Consider the following 20,106-nt stretch of genomic DNA (forward strand, 5'->3'; position numbering starts at 1 on the left):
GTGGAAGGGTAACAAATGGACTGGTGGGGAATGAAGCAATACAAGGGAGGGAGAGATGGACTGTTAGTTTTAAAAGACCATAAAGAAAATAAGAGTGGAATAAGAAGTGATTGAGGATAAAAAGGGAATTAAAATAAGGGTGGGAATTAGGGGGACTGATTAAAACAAAACACTGGTGTAGAAGGAAAGAGTGAAAGAAGAGAGGGCAGGAGTAAGAATAGAAATTAAAATGTTGGAAAATACATATCTGGTAAGCATAATTCTGAGTGTGAATGGAATGAACTCACACATTAAATGCAAGCAAATAGCAGAGTGGATTAGAATCCAAAATCCTACCATATGTTGTCTACAAGAAACACACAAGAGGAAGGTAGATACACATAGGTAACAGTAAGGAGATGGAGCCAAATCTATTGGGCATCAACTGGTAAAAAGAAGGCAGGAGTTGCAATCATGATATCTGACAAAGACAAAGTAAAAATATATCTAGTCAAAAGAGATAGGGAAGGTAATTACATCCTGATAAAAGGCAATATAGACAATGAGGAAATATCAGTACTCAATATAAATGCCAAAGCATCCAAATTTCTAAAAGAGAAATTAGTGGAGCTCAAGGATGAAATAGAAAAACTGTACTAGTGGGAAACCTGAACCATCTTCTATTGGAACTAGATAAATAAAACCAAAAATAAATAAGAAACTGGTAAGAGAAGTGAATGAAATCTTAGAAAAATTAGAGTTAGTAGAAATGTAGAGAAAAATAAATAGGGACAAAGAGGAATACACCTTCTTTTCAGTAGCACATAGAACATTCACAAAAATTGATGATGTACTGAGGCATAAAACCATGGTAAACAAATGCAAAAGAGTAGAAATAATAAATGCAACCTTTTCAGATCATAATTCAATGAAAATAATAATTCTTAAATGTACATGGAGAGGCAAATAAAAAAATTAATTGAAAATTAAATAAAATGTTTCTCCAAAATTAGTTATTTAAAGAATGAATAATAGAAACAATTAATAATTTCATTGAAAAACTGTCAATGATGAAACATCCTTTCCAAAAAATTCTAGGAGAATCAGCCAAAGCAGTATTCAGGGGAAAATTTATATCTATGACTACAAATATTAAGAAATTAGGGGGGACAGAGGTCAATGGATTGGGCATGGAAATTAAAATACTGGAAAGTGAACAAATTAAAAGTTCTCTGATGAAAATTAATTAGAGATTTTAAAAATTAAAGGAGAAATTAATAAAAATCAATGGTCAAAGAACTATTCATTTAATAAATAAAACTAGAAGCTGGTACTTTGAAAAAACAAATAAAATAGACAAAGTACTAGACAGTCTAAGTAAAAAAGAAAAGAAGAAAACCAAATTAACAGTATCTTAGATGAAAAGGGAGACCTTACCTCTAATGAAGCAGAAATTGAGGCATAATTAAAAACTATTATGTTCAATTATATGGCAATAAATATGTCAATCTAGGTAATATTGATGAATATTTACAATAACATAAATTGCCTAGATTAAAGGAAGAAAAAGAATAAATAAATAACTCCATATCAGAAAAAGAAATCAAACAAACCATCAAAGTACTACCTAAAAAAATCACCAGTACCAGATGGATTCACAAATGAATTCTATCAAACATTCAAAGAACAACTAATCCCAATATTATACAAACTATTTGACAGAATAAACAAAGAAGTAATTTTCCTGAATTCCTTTTATGACAAAAATATCGTACTCATACCAAAGCCAGACAGGTCAAAAACAGAGAAAGAAAACTATAGACCAATCTCCTTAATGGAAATAGATAAAAAATACTTACAAAAAGACTCCAGCAAGTGATCTTGAGTGTTATTCATTATGATCTAGTGGGATTTAGACCAGGAATGCAAGGATGGTCCAATATTAGGAAAACCATCCACATAATTGACCGTATCAACAAGCAAACCAATAAAAATCACATGTTTATCTCAATAGATGAAGAAAAAAGCCTTTGACAAAATACAATACTCATTCCTATTGAAAACACTAGAAAATATAAGAATAGAAGGGCCTTTCCTAAATATTTTAAACAGTATGTATCTAAAATCACCAGCAATTATTATATATAATGGGGATAAACTAGAAGCCTTTCCAATAAGATCAGAAGGGAAACAAGGATGTCCATCATCACCTTTTTTTTTATTTAATATTGGACTAGAAACACTAACTGTAGCAATTAGAGAATAAAAATAAATTGAAGGTATTAAACTAGATAATGAGGAGACCAAACTATCAGTCTTTGCAGATGATATGATGGTCTACTTAAAGAATCCTAGAGAATCCACTAAAAATCTAGTAGAAATAATCAACAACTATAGCAAAGTTGCAGGATACAAAATAAACCCACCTAAGTCATCAGCATTTCCATATATCTCCAACACAGCTCAGCAGCAAGAATTAGAAAGAGAAATTCCATTTAAAATCCTAGACAATATAAAACACTTAGGAATATATCTGCCAAGACAAACACAGGATCTATATTAAAACAACTACAAAACACTCTCCACACAATTAAAACTACATCTAAATAGGGGGCAGCTGGGTAGCACAGTGGATTGAGAACCAGTCCTAGAGATGGGAGGTCCTAGGTTCAAATCTGGCTTCAGCCACTTCCCAGCTGTGTGACCCTGAGCAAGTCACTTGACCCCCATTGCCTAGCCCTTACCACTCTTCTGCCTTGGAGCCAATACACAGTATTGACTCCAAGACGGAAGGTAAGGGTTTTTAATAAAAAAAAAAAAAACTACATCTAAATAATTGGAAAAACATTAATTGCTCATGTTTAGGATGAGCTAACATAATAAAAATGACAATCCTACCCAAATTAGTTCACTTATTTAGTACCATACCCATCAAACTACAAAAAAAAAAGAAGAAGAAAGATTTTACTGAATTAGGAAAAAAAAAATAACAGAGTTCATTTGGAAGAAGAAAACATCAAGGACATCCAGATAAATAATGAAAAAAACATGTGAAGGAAGGTGGCCTAGGAGTTCCAGATCTCAAATTATACTATAAAGCAATGGTCATCAAAATAATACGGTACTGGCTAAGAGACAGAATGGAGAATTAGTGGAATCGACTTGTAGTAAGTGACCTCAGTAAGACAGTCTATGATAAACCCATAGATCCCAGTTTTTGTGACAAAAATACACTATTTGATAAAAATTACTTGGAAAATTGGAAGACAGTATGGGAGAGATTTGGTTTGGATCAACATCTCACACCCTACAACACGATAAACTCAGAATGGGTGAACGACTTGAATATAAAGAAAGAAGCTACAAATAAATTAGGTGAACACAGGATAGTATACATGTAGATCTTTGGGAAAGAAAGATTTTAAGACCAAGCAAAAATTAGAAAAAATTACAAAATATAAAATAAATATTTTTATTACATTAAATTAAAAAGGTTTTGTATAAACAAAGCAAATGCAACCAAAATTAGAAGGGCAACAACAAATTGGGAAATAATCTTTATAACAAAAGCTCTAAAAGCTCTGAAAAAGGTCTAATTACTCAACTTTATAAAGAAGTAAATCAATTGAACAAAATATCAAGCCATTCCCCAATTGATCAATGGGCAAGGACATAAATAGGCAATTTTCAGATAAAAAATGAAAACTATTAATAAGTACATGAAGAAGTGTTCTAAATCTCTCATAATCAGAGAGATGCAAATCAAAACAACCCTTAGATATCATTCCACACATAGCAGATTGGCTAACATGACAGTAAAAGTAATAATTGAATGTTGGAAAGGATGTGGTAAAGTTGGGACATTAATGCATTACTGGTGGAGCGTCGAATTGATCCAACTATTCTGGATGGCAATTTGAAACTATACACAAAGGGCACTAAAAGACTGCCTGCCCTTTGATCCAGCCATAGCATTGCTGGGTTTGTTCCTCAAAGAGATAATAAGGAAAAATAATATACATAGTTGTGCTCTTTGTAGTGGCAAAAAATTGGAAAATATGGGGATTCCCTCCAATTGGGGAATGGCTGAACAAATTGTGTTATTTATTTGTCATGGAATACTATTGTGATGAAAGGAATAATAAACTTTAAGAATTCCATGTGAACTGGAATGGCCTCCAGGAATTGGTGTAGAGTTAGAGGAGCAGAACCCTAAGAGCATTATATAGAGATGGATACACTGTGGTACAATCAAACATAGTGGACTTTTCCATTAGTGGCAATGCAGTGATCCTTAGCAACTTGGAGGAATTTACAAGAAAGAACACTCTCCACATTCAGAAGAAAAACTGTGGGAGTAGAAAGACAGAAGAAAAACAATTGCTTGAATACATGGGTTAATGGGGATATGATTGGAGATGTAGACTCTAAATGATCACCCTAACGCAAAAATTAACATCATGGAAATAAGTTTTGATCAAGGATAAATGTAAAACCCAGTGGAATTATGTGTTGTTTAAATGAAGGGGTGGGAGGAAAGGAAGATATTGAATATCAGTCTTGTAACCAAGGAAAATGTTCTAAATTGACTAGTTAAATATAATTTTAAAAATAAATAATTAAAATCATTTGGCCAGCCTTTTGTGTGGTGATTTTAAAGAATCACAATTTTTGAAATGTACTCATGGAATTGAGAGCAAGGCTTTCCAATGGCACAGTTTAAATAATACAATACCTTCAGTTCTTGACTAGTAAAAGTAGTCAAAAATAGAGACAGAGAAATTTTTGTTCAAAATGCAATATAAATCAAAGAATTTTTTTTTTACTATTTGTAGCAGTCCCTTACTAGATTGACAGAATATTTTGTGGTTACTAGGCTTGACAGATTAATTGCATTTGCTTCTTAAATCAATACCCTTCAGGTTAAATTAACACTAACTCCTCTTTCATATTATGTATTTGATAGTTTTGTGAACCAAAAGGGTTTCTAAAGTTATTTGGCAATATTATGTTTTATTTTTTTAATTTCAAAAGACAAAGTTATCCATTACAACTCCTTTAGTAAGACTTGTCACTGTCTTTATTCCCTATATAGATTTTCCCCTTGTCACATTATCTATGACAAAAGAGGCATGGTTTAGTGCCTAAAAGAATCAATTTTGAGTTTATATTTAAAGTTCAAAAATAAAAATATTGCTTCAACATAAAGAGTAAAATATTTACATTTGAACATTAATCTTTTTACTCAAGAAAAGTTGTCTATGATGTCAGTGCATTCAACTCATCATCGTTAAGACAAAATGGGGTTAAATAAGCTTTTGCACAGTTATTCAAAGTCATCAAACTGGTCAGATAATTACTTCATTTCATGTTGGCATTATAACCCTCCTTCTTTATAAATTATGCTCACTCCTTTTTAGGCTCAGTGGTGTGATAACTGAAGCTTTGTTCTGCAGAGAGAAAATGTTAATTCTGCTCTGTAGCATCTTTACCAATCAAAATAACTTTATCTTTAAACAAGATATCATTTAATTAAAGTAAATTGTATTTGCCTCCAGATGGTTACACTAAAAGAATCAATGTCAAATTTCATTGAGTAATCCCTTCTACATCAAAAATTTGATAATGTTCATTTTTAAATATGCATTGATAGAGTTAATTCAAACATATTCAGTGATTCAGGTCTTCACTCCAAACACATATTAAAACTCTTCTTTATTGTCCTTTCCAGTCTAAGCATACAATGGGAACTAGAATATGATAGAGGAAATATAATTCAACCAAAAGTCAAGATAATGCTTATTTCCACAAAAGTATCTTTGCTAAGATTATTAGAATAGGCTTCCAATTCTGAAATGTATCCATTGAATCTAGTAGAAGAAAGGAAGAAAAGCTAAGTCCGTAGACTCGAATGCATAAACAAAATGTTTTTCTGATTATTTAATATTAAATTAGAAATATGACACAAAACACAGAAATATAGAGAACACCCATAAAATCACCTATGTCTCTCCTAGTGATTGTTCCAAAATATATTCCTTTTTTCTTATATACATCCCATTTACTTAACACTCTGATTATAGTTTGTTTCTGGTCAAGGTTACAACTAAAATGGATATTTGGAATAATTTATTATGCAAGTTTGCATAAATGTTATAAGGACTATGCTGTTTTGACATTCCATTTGTGGATATTTAAGATCCTATGAATTTTTTAAATATAGTGGTCCCTAATCCAGGGGATTACATTCAGGAGTTACATTCCAGAGATCCCCATGATAGGTGAAAACCTGCCAAGTAGCAAAGTTATATTTATTTTATTATTTATATATATTTTAAGGTTTTGTAAACTCTTCCCACTCTACTATAAATATTTATTTTCCACACTCTTATTAACCTACAGTCATTGAGTCAACCACTGCCCAGGACAGAACACAGCTCTGTAGTTGGTTGCCTTTCATTCCATCAGCTAATAGTGTACTGCAGTAAGTAACTCCATGGTACAGAATTAGATTAATTTAAAAAACCTGCTATAGAGTGAAGCTGTGATAAGTGAACAGTATATAGAGGGATGACTATATATCCTATATTCCAAACCAGAATATGAAAAAAAAAAACTTCTCTTTAAGTACTTCCCATTTGCTCTTCCTTTTCCCCAATTTTACTTTATTTTACTGATCACATTTATTATTTACAAAGTCATCTGGCTCTGTGCAGTCTTCTTGGTTTTTTAAAGAATTTTTTTAGATTTTTAGAATTTACTTATAGCACATATTTCCCTATTTCATATAAAAATTACTTATGATGAGAAGTTCATAGGTGGAAATTCACTCATAAATTAATAAGAATACAATATTCTAGTTTTTTGTTATTCCTTCCATTATCACTTGGTCCTACTCCTTTGCTCTAAAGTAGTTGAGATTGTTGTTTTTCAAGTATTTTAAGAATGTCTAATCCTTTGTGATTCCCATTTGAGGTTTTATTAGAACATAGTAGTGTGGTTTGCTATTTCTTCTTCTCTTCTGCTCTAAGGAAGAGATTCATAAAATATGAGTTGAGGAATAGAATATATGGTCAGACTGCCTTTAAAAGACAAGAAATGGCACAAACTAAGTTATTGTTCTGTATTGTGAAAGGAAATTCTTAGTTCTCTATGTCTATTCTGAGTTTGAACTTGTGAAAAGGTAATCCTTTGTTGTCTTTGTCTGGTTGGAGTTAACACTTTGGAATAACAATAACTTAAATACCCTTACTTAGTACCTCACTAGAATGAAGACAGGATTAACTCCCTTTTGTCTACTTTTGAATTAATCAACAAAAGTGAATATACTCATACTTACCCCTAAAGTAAGAGAATTCCACAAACTCTTACTCTTGTGAGAAGCCAGCAAGATATTTGGCAGAGCTCCACACTTTTTTCTAACTCAAACAGCCAGACACTTTTGAATTCTTTTAAGAGTTCACACACTCAGAAATATGTGAATACAAAGTTGTGAATCCTAGGAGGAGAGTTGCCACCTTCATAGGATGAGAGGTGTGACAATTTTGGAAACTGTGACTGACCCTTATGAAGAGGGGTGGGGATAGTAAACCACTGCAAAAGCCAAAAAATCCTTGGGATGGGAGTTTGGTAAAGTTGAGTCTCATGGAGAGTGTGTTCTTGAGACAGTCTTCAAAGGAACCTCACTGGAGACTACATTGTCAATGCTGACTCCGACTCCTGGACACTTGGTTGGGTGAGTCAAAAGGATGACTCCCTTCATAGTTTCCGAAGAGACTAGCTTCCATCGTGGAGGAGGCCACATGATTATTCACTACCAGCCTTCCTGACTGAGGACTAGTATAAGTATTTTCTCTAACCTCCTTCACATTTCTCTACTTTATTGTTTTCCCTCTGTTTCAGTAAATAAAAGGCATCCAACCATTAAATTTAATCTTTACAATATTGACCTGTCAATAAATCCCAATCAAAAGAAGAAGTCGTGATTACTAATTTGTGAAAATCATAAAAGTTAGATTAACTAGCAAAATTATGTTTAATTTTTAATTTTTCCTCTTCCAGAGCAGTAGAAGTTCCAAGCTCTTTCATGTATGAATACATGAGAACTAAGTAAATCAAACATCAAATTTATTTCTAAAAAATATAGAAAAAAAAGTGCCTGGGAACTAAAACTTGCTATTTCAATAGTATATGGAAATTCTAAAGAGGAACTCAATTTACCCTTGCAAAATGGTACCTTTACTACTATGATTGATTGTTGAGATTTCTGCATTACATAGAAGTTAGCTGATTTTCTATGTCACACATTCATTATATCTGAGACTTGAATTCATGCTATGCTATACTGAATCTTAATCTAAACCTTTATATCATAATCCATGATACCTCCCAATTAAGAATTCAATTAGATTTGAGGGAGGCATGGCCACGATGGAAGAGTAGAAGCAGGGAAGAATTAAATCACCATAAGAATCCTCTTCAACCAATCTTAATGCCAAAAATGAATACAGGAGTGAAAGAACTAGGAAGGAAACAAGAGTGAAGCAGCTGTCACAAAGAAAAGAAACTGAAAGTAGACAGAGGACATTTGGGGCTCTGGGGTGAGAGGGGAGAATAGCCCACATGAGGCTACAACAAGGAGTAAGGAACAAGCCAACAGCAACACCCCAGCCCAATATCTATCATTTCATGTTCTGAACATGTGACCAAGCAAATATACAGACTCTGAGAACCTACCTGTCTCAATAATGATCCAACCCAAAGCACACCCCTTAAATTTCCAAGCAAAGGTACTGTGAGGTCCAGAATTTTAGCACAGAACAATCTGTGCTATACAGCCTGATCCAGAGCAAGGCCAGGAGTCCCAGCCTGGTCTTGTGGTAAGAAGGTAGATCCCAGTTTGGGGCAGTCAAGCATTGATAAGAGCAGTTCCCAGGATGATTACTTGAAGGAGCCTGAGTAATCCTTGCTAAAGCTCAAGGTATAGCCCAAGGGCAGGACAGTCTGCTGTCTGCTCTGTGCCTGTCCTGATCAAGCCCAGAGAGAGACCAAAAGCCTATGCCCAAGTCTGTGGTTAGTATTTGAGCCATCAACACTCAGAGTATAATTAAATCAGCAGTAGGAGGTAGCCCCCAGCACTCCAAGCCCACAGGCCATTATACCATCTTGTAAGAACTGAAACTTGCAGAAAGTGAGAAATACAGGTAAGCATGGAATCAAAGATGAACTGAAGTTTAAGAGGGTGCTCTATCCATACAGAAAACAAAACCTACCTGTAAAATATAAAGTGAAAGTCAAGAAAAAGACTGGGAAAATGCACAAATATAAAACAAAAATGCCTAACCATAGAGAGTTTTTATGGAGACAAAGAGCAAAGCACAGACACAGAAGGGGACTGTGAAAGCAAAACAAGCAGATACAATGTCCCAAAGAAAAATATGAATTTGACGCATTCTGGAAAAGCTCAAAAAGGAATTTAAGAAATAATTTAAGAAAGGCAAAGAAAAAATGGAGAAGAGAAATGAAAGCAAAACAATAAATGGGCCAGGCAAATGAAAAAGGAGGCTCAAAAGCTGATGGAAGAAAATATATATATATATATGTACATATATATATATATATATAAATATATATTTTTTAGAATTAGAATTGGGTAGGTAGAAGGTAATAACTACATAAGACATCAACAACTCCATCAACATCATCATCAACAACTACATCATCCTCGACATTGACAGCATCTTTCTCATCAACATCAACAACTCCATCAACAATATCATAAACATCAACAGTACCATCAAAAACATCATCAACATCAGCATCAACATCTAAGTATCCATCTTTTTCTGGCACAGGAAAGATTTTTCTTGGTGGCCTAACCTAATAACATACTTTGCAGATTACTGAATGACAGCCAAAAGACTTAAACTCCAGGCTTGAGTGCCAAATGATAGTAAGAAGAAAGCCCTTTTCCCCCTGGATTTAGTTTCCTCATTTATGTGTGAGTGAAGCTTACCTGGACTCTGCATTAAGTTAATTAAATAAAAGAATAAACCAGGTATAAACAAGAAAGAAAGAAAAATAACCAGAAAGCTGGCAAGTGTTTGGAATGTGATTTTACCAAGGGAATTTCTATCTCTAAACTAGCAAACAGAACAGCTTGAGCAGATCTTATTCCCTATAGTACTTATTCCAGGTGCTACCCATTGTCTCTTTATGTTGTCAATCACAGCTTGAGTGCCAAAATGACCTTTTGTGTGGATGACTTCACACAAAGGTATACAGGTCTTTAGGTAACAGAGGTTTTCAGTATTTGCAACCCATATGCCATGTTCCTTAACAGCTCCAAACTTCTTCCATTTTTGTATTTCTGAGTCTATATAAGCTTTTTCTAGATCATCAGATTCTATAGTTGATAAGTTCATGACATACCCTGGAGTATTTCTGGCAGCAAATTTCACAGTTATATCAGCTCTATGATTCCCTTTAGCAACTCAATCTCTGCTATTATTATGACTTCTACAAAGGATTACTGCTAGCTGTTTAGGCTTCTGGATAGCATCCAACAAATCAGTTATTATTTCTGCATGAGCAATTGGTTTTCCTGATGTAGTAATATTTCCTTGTTGTTTCCAGATCTTTCCTGTAGCATGACAAACAGAAAAAGCATAACAAGAATCTGTATAAACATTTGCATTTTTACCATCAGCCAGAAGACATGCTTGCTTTAAAGTGACCAATTCTGCACCTTGAACACTAAGGTTACTAGGTAATGATCCATACCACAGTGTCTCAAATTCTGTGACAACTGCAGCACCTGTACATCGAATTCCATTACACAAATATGAAGAACCATCTGTGAATAAAAATAAGTCTAGATTTTCAATTGGAGTATCTTTTAAATCCATCCTATGCGTATCCACTAGATCTACTACTTCTACATATTCATGAAATTGTTCACCATTATTTGGCAAATCAGGAAGAAGTGTAGCTGGATTTAATATGATACACCTCTTCAACTCGATATTTTCATTATCTACATGTATAATTTCATACTTAGATATTCATTGATCTGAATATGCTTGAGTATGAAATTTCCTCATTAGTGCTTCTATATGATATGAACAATATATAGTCAACAGATATTCCAAAACTAAATTTGATGAGTTCTGGACTAACACAGATGCAGTTGCTACACCCCTTAGACAAGGATTGGTACCAGCAGTTATTGGATCAAGCTGACAATATCCAGTTGAATAATAACTTTGTCCTAAAGTCTGTGTCAGTACACCAGAAGCAATACCATTTGTCTCATTTACAGTTCAAATGGTTTTGCATAGTTCAGGATACCCAAAGCTGGTACAGATAACATCACGTCCTTAAGCTTACTTAAGGCTTGCAGATATTCAGATTTTAGTTTCAGAGGTCCTGGTTCTGTACTCCTAGTTAGATCTGTTAGACACTTAGTTATTTCACTGTATCCAGGTATCCATTGTCTACAGAAACCAGTTGTTCCATGAATAGCTCTGAGTTGCTTCTTGGTCTTAGGTGCACTCAGTTTCTGGATATCAGCTATTCTTTTCTGAGTGATACTTCTGGAATACTCTGACAACACAAAACCAAGATATTCAACATGAGGCAATACCCACTATAGTTTTGCCTTAGAGATTTTATGCACACTTTAGCAGATGGTGAAGCTAGGAATATATCTTCAACAAATTATACTATTTTACCCTCTTTGAATGTTGTTTGAAGGTCTCTTTAAAATTTGTGAGAATTAACTTGGGGAATTAGTGAAACCTTGTGAAAGACACATCCACGTCCACTGTCTTTTGTCCCATGTAAAAGCAAAGACCTTTTGAGAGTCCTCATGGACTAGTATTGAAAAAAACACTGAGCATAAATCTACCACAGTGAAATATTGTGCATGGCTTGGAAAGGAAGAGATTATAGTAGCTGGGTTTTGTACTATAGGATGTGTCTTTATTACATGATTGTTTACAGCTCTCAGCTCCTGGAGGAATCTTTAGACGATTTTGCCATTTTGATCTAGCTTTGGCTTTTTTATTGGAAGTATAGGTGTATTATATTCTGAGAAGCATGGTATTATGATCCCTTGTTGAATTGGGGGCTCAATGATAGGTCTGATACTGTCTATTGCTTCTTTACTCAAGGGATATTAAGGTAAACAAAACAAAGGTACATGAGCTATAATAGATTTTTATAGTAATTTTCATAAATGGTGCTATCCACTCATATTCCAGTAACATAAAACAACATTGGGAAAAAAGAGTAAAAATTGCATACTTTATATAAAATATACCCTCCCATATCAATATCAAAATAGCATTAGTCACATCAGTAGACATTATGTTAATATTATACACAATATTTCTATATAACCCAGAATATGTAATATTATCCACTTCGATTATATTTAGTAAAACTCAAGAACAGAAAAACAAAAAAAAATTCAATTAAAAAAATCAACAAAAAAATCAAAATGGCCACCTAGCACATGTGCCATTCGGCCTTTTAAAGTTTAAATATCCCTCAGAACTCAGCCAGAGTCAGAGAATTCTGTGGCTACCCCGCTGGAAGGTACCAACTGCTGGGATTGAAAATGGAATGTTCCAGATAGCCTGTAACTATCCCTTTGCTTTCTAACCTACCTGGCTCTGCCAAACTATTAAGGTAATTGATTTGGGAGTGGTGTTAGGGAAGATATAAGAGATGATAACAACAACAACAATATATATATATATATATATATATATATATATATATATATATATAAACAGGGTATATTTAATTTTAAAAAATTAAAGGGAATTAGGAAGAGATTAGGCAAGTTCTATTTCTAATAATAACCCACCAAGTAAATAAATATAAAACCCTTAACTTAACTAAACTAAACTATAAAACTAAGCCACAAATTACTAAGGGGTTATCAATGTCCATAGGGCCAGATTCTCACAAACTCTAGATGGTAGGTTCAACCAGCAGGATCAAGTTGTAGTGTCCTCATAAGATCCAAAAAGGGAGTAAATTCTCACCATTCACAATGTCCACCATTGTGAAGGGAAACACTCACTCAACCTTTTGATAATCTTTTGATAATCCAAAAGTCTTGGCAGCAACTCAATTGATTCTTCAGAGAGACCACTAGACACACTTTCAAGTCTGACTAGCTTCAAGGAGAGAGATTTTCATTTGCTTTAGAATCCTGACCCAGCCACTTCTGTGGAATCTTGATCTTGCACCATCCCACGCTGCTAGCTTGCATTGCTATGCCCTGCTAGAAATCCTTTCATACAAAACCCAGAGCTCTATCCACAAAGCTACCCAGTCAAGTAGTTGAATCTTATAACTGGGAAAATTCATCTTAATAAGTAAAAATGGTATCTCAACTGAATATAAAAGAAAGATTCAATACATGGAGATTTAATTTTTAGAATTCATTGTAGAAGACATTTTGAGTTTAGAGGGAAAAGGGTATTATATATTGGGTGTACTGCAAAGTGAGGAAAGAGGATATATGAATTAAGTATAGAAAAGTAGAATAGAGACTGTTAAGGGTTTTAAGTGCTAAGAAAAGTTTAGCACTTTCTATACTAGAATCTGTTTTATATTAGAATCAATAAGGAACTCCTGAAGAGTCTTGTGAAAAGAGATACAATGATTAGGCATGGTATAGCATTCTATATCAGAATATCATAGTTAACTATTTAAATATGGTTGTATTTATATATGTAGTTACAAAATTTTATACACACAATTATGTATGATTTAAATATATATGTGTATATATACACATATACACATTTAACTGATTTAGGAAGATTATATTGGCAGTTATGTGGAGGATGAATTAGCTGGCAGAAAGACTGAAAATAAGGACACTAATTAGGATGATATTTTAATAATTCAGGAAAGAAATGACCTAAACCATGATGGTGGTTGTATTGTAAAAAAAATAATAGATAAAAAGATGCTGTGGCAGAAAGGGTGACAAGAAATGAAAGTTAAATGTATTTATGGGGATACAAGGGAGTGGGTAGAACTGAGAGTCATTCTTAGGTTATAAATAATTATAACTGGAAGTATGGCAGTGTGGTAGCCTTAAATGAAATAAAAAAGTTTTTTGGGGAAAACAATGAAACAAATTCAAAAAAGGAAAAACAGAAAAGAAAACAGGATATATTTCATTAAAAAAATGACCTGGAAAAAGATTCAGGAGAAACAATTTAAGAGTTACCTAAAAGCCATGATAAAAAATAAGCAAAATAAGCAAAAACCCTAGAAACCACAATACACAAAATTAACAAAGAAAACTCCTCAGATATTCTTGGACAAGAGAGTAAAATAGAAATTGAAAGAATCCACATATAGCCTCCAGAGTGAAATCTCCAAATGACAACTTCCAGGAATATAATAGCTAAATTCCTAGGCAAGCAACTTCTAATTTCACCAATAATATAACATATATCTTTTCCCTCACTACTTTTAAATTGTAATTTATTGTTTGCAACTATGATTGATGTTTTGATGTGGGTATAAAGTATTTTGATATTTTTTTGACTTTTAATTATTTGATACTTTTCTATAATTTTCTATGTAATTCATTCAGTAAGTATTTATGAAGTCCCTAATTACTTATTAGGCATTGCACTAGTAAAAAAACCACAATAATTACACACACACACATAGTAATATTTATTGAGAAAGTGGGTTGGATTGAAGAACAGGTGATATGGAAGATTTTATAGCAGGGAATGGAGGAGTTGAAGGGAGAGAGGGAATATGCCTGCTGGAGAGGTAAAAGGATAGAGATGCCTCCTGCCAAGAGACTATTTTTAAAAAATGGGGTTCCTGAGAAATGGGCCACTTATGATATCCTGAGGGGACATCTTCTCTATAGATTGATGTTGCAGATACCCCAGAGCAGGTAAGCACAGACCCTCCTGAGGGACAAGCCTCTCCCCAGACCAAGGCCACCCAGCAGGGGTCCAAGAAGGACAGTTCATAGTTGAATGGCTGTCATGAGGTTCAGCTCCCTATATATCCCTTGAAAGGTTAGTCCTCTTATCTGACTGCCATATTCAAATAAAGATAAATTTTAATAAAATGTTTGGATTGGGGAGGTATTAGGGAAGAGGAAAGAGGGATTTCCTAGATGAGGTTTGAGTCTCTCTCAGATTTTGAGCTGAGGCCAGGCATCAAAGACTATTGGAGGGTTTCTCTTATTCCTCTCTATGCTATATCTGTGCTAGCTTTCTTAAGTTTAAAGTCTTAGCAGTAGACAGCAAGAGGAAGAAAATTCTGACCTTCAGAGTTGGTTGGGCCTGTCTCTTCAGGCTAACACCCCAAAAGACCAGCTTTACAGTCCAAACTGCTTCTCTTACATACTTCTGTCCAATGAACATGATCATGGGAATCCAGGTAGAGCACACAGTTGGGAAATTCATGAACAGAGGCACTTCTATCCAGAGACCTGGAGAGAGACAGCCTACCAGTTCCAGGGCCAGGAAGGAAGTGCTAGTCACAAGACCAACTGCCAATCCCAGTTTCCCCTTCCCCTACCAACTCTCAGTCTTGTCTCTAACGTTCCACCTACTGTTTGTTCCACTCAGTAGCAGAAAGTTTAGAACTTGCTTTATTTTTCCTTTCATAAATATATACATATATTTATGCATATATATACATATATAGAGAGAGATACATTCATATATGAATTTTGAGAATTAGATATTTTTATTAATTGATTATTCAGTTCATTGGCAAAAGTCATTATTAAAAAAATTCTATCACTTCCTTATAAATCCCAAATGTCATATTTAACTTGTAACATGTAACTCCTTAAAAAAACACCATTTGGGCAGATAGAAGGAATGTACATAGACAGAAGTTGTGGGAATAAGTTGACTAGGATGGCATGATTTTAAAAAAAAATCTTAGGTGTGAAAAATAAGATTGTTCTTTGAGAAAAGGAAAGGGAGAAGTAAATCAGGGTAAGTTATCTCACCCAAAGAGGTTAGAAAAAAACTATTACAATAGAGCAGAGGATGAGCAGAGTCTTGATGGTCAGTGCTTAAACCTTAATCTAATCAGAACTGGTTCAGAGAAAGCATAACAACCTTATACATTTGGGTATAGAAACCTATCTTATGTTATAAAGTAGAAGGAATGGAATAAGAAAAGCAAGAATAATTGAAGGGAGGGTGAAGTGACAGAGGCAATGGTTTAAACGCAGCACAATTGTAAAGAGAAATAAAGTGAAAGGAGAGAGAGGCGAGAGCAGGATCTAAAAGGAAAAAATAGATTAAAGAAAATAAAAAGTAATCATAAATGGGAATTGGAATGGGATGAACGCACTCATAAAAATGGGAGCAAACAGCAAAGAAGAATAAAATAAGAATCCTATGATTTACAATAAACACATTTGAAGCAAGGGCACCCCCCCCAAAGTGAAGGTAAGGGACTGTAGTAGAATTTATTATACTTCAGATGAAATTTAAGAGTAAAAAAGGCTAACAATCATGATTTAAGACAGGATGGTGAACCTATAGCACGGTTGCCAATGATGGTATACAGAGCATTCTCTGTGGGCACTCAGGCACTCTCTCTCCCCATCCCATCCCCAGTTACTAGAAAGGCAGAGAGACTCAGGGAGAGCTGTTCCCTTTCTTTTCTCCACTGCACCTCCCCACCCCTCTGTCCAGAAGTCCAATGGGAGTGCACAGGAGATAAGGTAGGAGGTTCACAGGTGGCAGAGCTAGAGGGGAGCAGAGTGCTAAAGCTATGCTCCTATCCCTCTCTACATTCCCTGAGGACATTCCTAACTTTACCTGTCCTTCTGCCCAGCAGCCCAATGGGAATGCTACCTCTCTTCCCTATGTGGAGTAAGGTGGGATTGGGCATTCCTGACACTCAGTGAGGGGTTAGTAGGGGCCTGGCATGTGGTTTCTGGGAGTGGGTGGGCATGGCACTTGGTCTGGGGGTGGGGGAGGATTGGGGACAGGTATTCCATCTCTAAAAGTTTCTCCATCACTGACCTAAGAGAAACCTAAAGAAAAAGAGAATCTAATTAAAAGTGATAAGGACATTATATCTTGTCAAAAAATGCCATAGACAATGAAGGCACATGAAGACTAAAAATGTATAATCTGAATTGTATAGCTTACCAATTTTTAAAGGAGAAATTAAATGAACTTAATAGGCATTGAAACTATTCCAATGGTTTCAACATTTTGCTCTCAGAACTAAATAAATCTAACAAAAATAGTTATACAATGCCATACCAATAAAACTACTGAAAATATTTTATAAAACTAGAAAAAATAATAACAAAATTCATGTGGAATAACAAAAGTTTGAGAATTTCAAGGCAATTAATTAAAAAATAAATTGAAGCAAGGTGACCTAGCAGGACCAGATTTTAAACTGTAATCTTCAAAAGAATCTGGTACTGGCAAAACAGTATGTCAAAATCTAAGTTTAGAAAAACATCTCATATCTTATATCAGTGATGGAGATAAACCTTTTAGCGGGGTGGGTAATGTAAGAAATGTCCTCATTTATATGGATATGGGGAGGGGAGCAGCCTGATCCTATGTCCCTGTGGCTTTCTAGTAACAAACTGGTAAACTCTGTGCTGGGGTGACAGCATGCATGCCCACAGAGAGGCTTCTGAGTGTCCCCTCTAGCAAGTGTGCCATAGATTTGCTACCATGGCTCTATATCAACATAAGGTCAAAGTGAGTATGTGATATAGAAAGAAAGTGTGATACTATAAGCAAATTAGAGGAGTATGAAACAGTATGTCTGTCATATCTATAGAAAAGAGAAGAATTTGTAACCAAAAAAGAAAGAACATTTTAAGATGTAAAATGAATAATTTTGATTATAGTGAATTAAACAAAATAAGTTTTTTTTCACTTTTAATTAGTAGGTTTTTTTACAAGCCAAAATAATGTAATCAAGATTATAAGGGAAAGAGAACAGTGGATTAAATTTTATTGCAAATATCTCTAATAAAGGTATCATTTCTGAAATGAATAGAAAACCAAGTCATTAAAAAAAATGTCATTGCCCAATTGACAAATGGTAAAAGGATATGAATAAGCAGTTTTCATGTGAAGAAATCTCTTTCAATAATCATGTGAAAAAGTTCTACATTTCTCTTGATTAGAGAAATGCAAATTAAAACAAGGCTAAAGTACTCCCTCACACTTATGAGATTGGCCATTATGACAGTAAAGGAAATGATAAATATTAGATGGATTGTCTGAAAACTAGGACATTAATTGTTTTTGGAGCTATGAACTGATTCAACCATTCCAGGTGGTAATTTGAAAGTATCTTCAAGGGATTATAAAATTTTGCATATCCAGTAATACCATTACAAGTTTATATCCACAAGTTTTTTTTTTTTTAAGAAAAAAAGATCAGAAAGAGAGGAGAGAAAGAAAAAGAATCATGTAAAAATTGAAAATATTTAAAAATGAAAAAGAGGAAAGACAGACTTGTAAAAACATTTAAATCAGATCTCTTTGTGATGACAGAGAATTGGAAATTGAGAAGATATTAATCAACAGGGGACGAATTGTGTTTTATTATGTGGATAGCATACAATTGTGTTATAAGAAATGATGAATAGGATGATTTAAGAAAAAAGCTAGCAATGCCTACATGAACTGATGCAGACTTAAATAAACAAGACCTATTTTTATGCAGTAACAGCAAAATTTTATAGCAATCAACTGTGAAAGATTGTTATTCTCAGCAATTCAATGATCCAGGACAATTCTAAGGGATTTTTGAGAAAGAATGATATCCACTTCCAGAGAAAGAACTGTTGTACTCACAATGCAGATTAAAGCATATTATTTTTCACTTTTGTTTATGTGTGTTTTTATTTCTGCATTTGAATTTTATATGAGTATTTTCTTAAAACAACGACCAATATATTTTACATAATCATACATGTATTACCCAGATCAAATTGCGTACCATCTCTGGGAAAGGGGAGGTAAAGAATGTAGGGAGACAATAAGTTCAGAAAGTGTATGTTAAAAATTGTTTTTACATGTATTTAGAAAAAAATATTAATAAAAAAGAAACTAAAGTCTGTAACATTTGGAAAAGATGTGATTGGGCTAATGAGCTGATAACTCCCTTGAAAGATAAGCCTTCAAGATAATTTTTTTTATTATTTCCCAATATTTTCCTTTTTAAAATATATTTTCCCATTAAATTTCTCTCTCTCTCTCTTTTTTTTTCTTTTGGTAATCAAATCTCTCATTTTGTCTTCAGTGTTTTCTTTGAAATACAAAGGAGAATTTTCTTCCTCTTTATGTTAATATACATATAAAAACAAATGTCCTCATCAAATGGATCTTCATAGTCATGATTTTACTGATAGGTTTTGTCTTTAAGAAAAAATTTAAAATTATTATTTAATCTTTTCAGCATAATTAAATAAGCCATTGGACTCATATCTCTTTTACTTCATAGTTCCTTTACTAGTGAGCACAACTTAGAAAAAAGTCACTTGAGAGCATCATTCTTTTTATATGGCAATAAAATGTTATTTAACTATAAAATATATTTATAGTTTGATTTAGTACTTTAGAGTACAAAATATTTGAGGTAAACAAAAATTTTAATATAGTTTATTTTTTTAATATCGGGGGATATGTATGCATTTCTAATGTCAGTAGGCTGACTCAGAACATCCGACCTTGAGTGAATGAGCTAGCTTCCTTTCTTTTTCAGCTGAATGCTTTATTTCATCTAATATTCATGTATTTCATTGTTATTCTTTGTCATTTTTAATTATGTAGTTTTAAGAAGAATAAATACATACAAGGAAACTCAAGCAAAATTTCGTTTTTAAAGATTTCTTGCAAAATATTTTGGTATGGAAACATCAAGTGATTTGAGAATCATGCAAGCCCACAATGAAACAAGATTAGTTACAACAGTGTTTGAAGGAAAGGTTGAAAATGAAACACAAACTAAAAACTAACAAATACTACTATAAGGGACTAATTAGTTCTCAGTAAACCAGGGGTGTATGGGGTGCTTAGGAAGGGGTAGTATCTCTGGTATAGAGTGCTTGTCGTG

Source organism: Monodelphis domestica, chromosome 6 (assembly GCF_027887165.1).
Source record: "Monodelphis domestica isolate mMonDom1 chromosome 6, mMonDom1.pri, whole genome shotgun sequence".
In the NCBI taxonomy this organism is placed as follows: domain Eukaryota; kingdom Metazoa; phylum Chordata; class Mammalia; order Didelphimorphia; family Didelphidae; genus Monodelphis; species Monodelphis domestica.